This window comes from Rutidosis leptorrhynchoides, chromosome 5, assembly GCF_046630445.1.
Source record: "Rutidosis leptorrhynchoides isolate AG116_Rl617_1_P2 chromosome 5, CSIRO_AGI_Rlap_v1, whole genome shotgun sequence".
NCBI lineage: Eukaryota > Viridiplantae > Streptophyta > Magnoliopsida > Asterales > Asteraceae > Rutidosis > Rutidosis leptorrhynchoides.
In genome coordinates, this window is record NC_092337.1 from 383,395,984 (window position 1) to 383,401,983 (window position 6,000).

Below are 6,000 nucleotides of genomic sequence, written 5' to 3' on the forward strand. Positions count from 1 at the left end.
TTGATCTATCAGAATCCAATAAGTGGCATAATGAAGAAAACATTTGACAAAATAAAAATTTATTAGAAACAGACTAATTAACAATATGAAATTTTGTTAAGAAACCACGCTAACAAAATCCTAGCTAACTGTTCCTAGCTAACTGATTACTTTTTATGTTATCGCAATTTATTTATCACAATTTAATTATCGCAATTTAATTATCGCAATTTATTTTATCGCAATTTAATTCTCGCAATTTTATTTATCGTCATTTAATTTCTGTTATTTACTTTACGCAATTTATTTATCGTCATTTATTCTCTGTTATTTATTTTACGCACTTTAAATATCGGGACACGTATACAAGGTTTTGACATATCATATCGACGCATCTATATATATTATTTGGAATCACCATGGACACTCTATATGCAGTAATGATCGAGTTCTCTATACAGGGTTGAGATTGATTCTACAATAATATATATTGTTTGAGTTGTGATCGAGTCTGAGACATGTACACAGGTCATGATACGTATTAATTAATTCGAATATTATATATTAAATCATATATGAATTATTGGACTGTCAACTGTGGACTATCGACTGTGGACTAATAACATTGAACAATTAAAATGATTTAAAATATTGAATATAACATATGAAACTAAACATTTCTTCTAGTTTGCCACTTGATTTCATCTTAAACCTCATTTCTATCTTGACGATTCCAATCTGCGTTCAAACATTTCATAATTCTTGAAAACACTTCAATCGAGAGGATGAACCAACCGCACTTCATCTACGGAAGAAAAGATTTATGCATATAGTTATGCACCTGAAAAATACTCTGAATCTGATTAAACGTTTAATACATATCTGTGATAGCTCTTTTGGCGTTGTTATTACTGAAGATAACCTTACAATCCCTTTCCAAAGTAGTCAATTTTGTCACAGCTTCAGCAAGTCAACTTCGACTTTTCGTTCGGAACATCCTTATCATCAACTTGATATATATGCCTACTCTTTTATTGTTACCAGGGAACCTTTTATATTCTACCATATTACCATCAGCGTTTAATAATCTAAAAACAAAAGTCTCATGAAACCACCTCGGATTGATAACCGATGATTCAGATATCATATCATAGCATTAAATGTAGAGGAAACGGAAAATTTGTAGATGGTCTAAACGGCCAAAAGTTTGATGATAAAGACGGGAGTGTTAGGAACGCTCGATAGAAAATTTGGTACTGAAAAACAGGTTGAGCAAACCATGAAGGAGATCAAGGCCAAATACACGGACCATACCATATATTCAAAGAATTCAAGTGATTCTGGATCCGATGAAACCTTCAACGAATATCTTGCTCCGTACACATGTTAAAATCTTGCGAAAAATCTTTCTTCATCAACCATCGAACTTAGAAATTCCAAAATATCATCATAAATATCTTCGATATTTCTGAAGATATTTTCATAAATATTCTCGTCCGAAATTATTTATCACTTCATGCTATCTATATTACATCATAAAGGAAACTACTTTAGTTTCTAAATTTCTTTGGAATTTGAGTTTGAATTATGAATGATTTTCAACTAGTGTTGGAAATTGATGCATGAGTTAGTATAATATAATGACACTTGATCAACGTGATTATATTACAGTAAGTCATGTTGAGTTTCTAATGGAACGTGATGATTCACAGACCCTAACGTCATCATGTGCCATGTTACATAACTCTTTCATTCTACTTAACTCCTGAACAAATCAATAAAATGCATTCTTGATGGTTCTATCTTCCGTGATGTTGATAAATTCGAAAATCAAATCGTGCTATCACGTTCCTTCCTGCTTAGAACATTATAATCATTCGAAATTCTATATCTACAAATTCTGGACCATTATTCGCTTGACTTGAAGTCGAGAAAAGAAAACAAAAGCATAGAGCTTTGAAATATAAGGGAGAATATAAGCCTGATAACAACACCTAAATTACAAACCGTGCATATCAATGTTTATCGCAACATAAAGACACGGGAGAATTAAAAACATTATAATCCCAAGGGCGAAGTAGAAGAAAGCAGATTCCTCTGGTGAAAGTTGGAAAAAGAGGATGATTGTTGCGATAGTAAGGATGAGGACAAGGATCAGAACTGGATTAAGCATTTTTAGAATCTTTTGGATGTATGAAACAAGTAGGAAAGTATAGGAATGGTGAGAATAATGGAACGAAAGAGTTTAATTTATAATGGAAATATCAGACAGTGTAATCGAGGCAGATCACCGTATTTAATTATAGAGATCTTAACTTCCTTATTCGCCAAAGAATCAAATCTTTTAGATTTCAAAGAGTTCTTTAAATCCCTTGAATTCCGGAATTCATCCCTGTTTACGTCAAAAGCTAAGGAAAATCTTATTTTCTTCAATTCACTCTTTTGCGATAGCTTCATCCGTATTCTTAGAATAATCGAATTATTTTATCATTATTATTCAATGATGATAAAACTCTATTTATCAACTTATATTCGTCATGAAAACATTTTTATTGTTAGTCATGACCACCTCACTCAAATTTCGGGACGAAATTTCTTTAACGGGTAGGTACTGTGATGACCCGGGAATTTCCAATCAAATTTAAACTTAAGCTTTATATGATTTTGACACGATAAGCAAAGTCTGTAATGTTGAGTCTCAAAAAGTTTTGAAACTATATTCATGTAATCAATTACCCTTTGATTGTGCTCGACGATTCACGAACAATTATTGTAAATAAGTATGAATATATATAGATATGTATATATAAATATAAATATAAGTATATATATTAATTTGAATTAATAAAATACAAATTAATCATTTGAATTGAAAATGTAAAGTAAAATACAAAATAATTAAACTATTATTAAAATATATATATATATATATATATATATATATATATATATATATATATATATATATATATATATATATATATATATATATATATATATATATATACACATATATGACTCCTATACAAAATTAATATTATATAATATTAAATATTCAATTATGGTATTATATAAAATCAGTATTACAGAATTTATGATATGAAAGGGTAATATATTAATTTTTATAACAAGTTAAATTATAGTGTCATATTAAGATTTTATTACTTTCATTATAAATATTAATAGTAATATTTATATCAGTTCCATTAATGTTGCTATATATATATTATATAGATATGAAATATAAAAATTATAATAGCATTACTAATATTAATGTTACCATCATTAATATTATTATTATTAGTGTTATCGTGATTACTATTTTAGTTATTATTAATATTATTATTAATATTATAAAAATTTAGATTCTAATAACTTACTAAAGTTATTAGTTATAATTTTTCATTTTTTTATGAATCATTATTATTATTAGTATTATATTATTTGAGGTTATTATTATTAATATTATTATTATAAATATTAATACCTTTATTATTTGTAATATTATTAAATTAACAATATTTTAATTAAACATATTATATTTATAAACTGTAATACTAGGATATTATAATACAGATATAAATCAGATTGTTATATATATCACCTAATGTACGTTTCTGTTAAATATCCCTTTCCATATTTTTTTTTATTTTTTATTTTTTTTATTGATATCCTGTCCAACGAATTCCTACTACAAAACAACCTTACTAAATTATTGTTACTGCACCAATTAGTCACGGGTGTTATATATTATCCACTAATAATATCTGTAAGAAGGAAAGATAGGAACTTTACATGAAATAGATGAAGCAAAAACCATTACCCCTGCTCACGACCACTTTTTGATCAAAACTCAATTTCGTTTTAAACTTCAAATTCTATTAATGTAGGATTGCTAGGAATTATCTACTCAATCTATCTGTAAGTTTTCATGATTCAAATCTTCCTTTAAATTTTTAATTTTGAAGTCAAAGTAAAATTTCAAAAAAGTCAAACAATGTGTTCATGAATAAATTCGTAGTTATTTGGATGTTTCAGGTCAAATTGATGAATCCTAAAGTTTTTACGAAGCATTTACAACAACTTTCATGTTATAACTTTTAGCTAAAACGTCCTAAAAACTTGAAATCGATTTTGAGTTCATTATGTTTTCACCACGACTGTACAACGTTTTTCTTTTTAATTTTTTTTTTTAATTTTTTTGTTTTTGTTTTAATTAATTTAATCACCCCATAATTATTCTGTATCAGTCTTAATCCTAAAACTACTTAAGTAACTTGATTTTACTTGGTTTTGATTTCTGGTTCAATTGAATGTCGTGAAGAAGAAAAGGATGATGAACCCAGTAATAATATTGCGGGTTATATTTTTATAGAATCTGTTAAAATTAGAAAAACCACCAAGGCTCAGATGGTTGGGAAGTTGTGTCGAGTTTCGAGAGGTCGCGGGTTCGAGTCCCGGCCTGGGCAGTTTATTAACTTTTTAGCTTTTAAAGGTAGTTTTCCTTTCTTATTATTATTATTATTATTATGATTATTATTGTTATTATTATGATCATTATTATTGTTATAATTATTGTTATGATTGTTATTATTAGTAATATGAGAATTATTATTAATATTGTAGTTACAAGTATTATAAGTATGACTAATGTTATTATGTATTATTATTATTATTAACATGTTTAAGATTACTATTATTATCATTAACATGAAAATAATAAATTTATTATTATTATTTTCTTTAATTAATATCATTTTATAATTATTAGTATTATTAATATCATTATTAATAATATCACTACTATTATTAGTAAAATTACCATACTAAATATTAATATCATTATTATGATTATGATTAGTATTATTAATAATATTATAAAAATAATACAATTTTCATAAATATTAGCATTATGATCATTTTATAAATATTAGAACTATTATAAGTAACATAAGTACATTAGAAATAACATTATCATCATTTTTATAATTACCAATATTAACTTAGAACAATTAAAATTACTGTTTTAATAAACAAATGAAATATATAAATAAAAAGATATTTAACGCGTGTAACATAATAAAAGTTATATTTACATCACATATAAGTATGTATTAGTCATATTAACAAATTTTATATAAATAATGATATATAATAAATTAGGTGTTCTTAATATAATATTAATCAGACAAATATATATATATATATATATATATATATATATATATATATATATATATATATATATATATAAAATATAATTTAAATACATAATATATATAATTGTTCGATATAAATTACGTGTATTAATAACTATATAAGTATTAATCATTTTAAATATATACAGATTAAAAATATATGTTATTATTATAAAAATAGTGTAACTAATAAATTTATATAGATATTGTTCGATTATATGTATTAATAAATACATAAATGATATAGGTTCGTGAATCCGAGACCTACTCTGCATTGTTCAATGTCGTCATATGTATTGTTACTACAAAATACAGTACCGTGAGTTTCATTTGCTCCCTTTTTAAATGCTTTTCCTATATATATATTTTTGGAACTGAGAATACATGCGCTGCTTTTATAAATGTTTTACGAAATAGACACAAGTACTTAAAATTACATTATATGGTTGGATTATTAAATCGAATATCGCCCTTCAAGTCTGGTAACCTGAGAATTTAGGGAAATGGCCCCTGATTGACGTGAATCCTAAAGATAGATCTATGGACCTTGACAAGTCCCATTCGGGGTACGAATGCTTTAGTACTTCGAGATTATTATTATACAGACGAGAGGTTCTGTTTGGGGATATTCTATGCATTAAGTTAACGTCGGTTAACAGGTGTTCAATACATATGAATGATATTTTTGTCTCTATGCATGGGACGCTTATTTATGAGAACTGGAAATGAAAACCTTGTGGTCTATTAAAATGATGGAAATGATTATTTATGTTAAACTAATGAACTCACCAATCTTTTGATTGACACTTTAAAGCATGTTTAT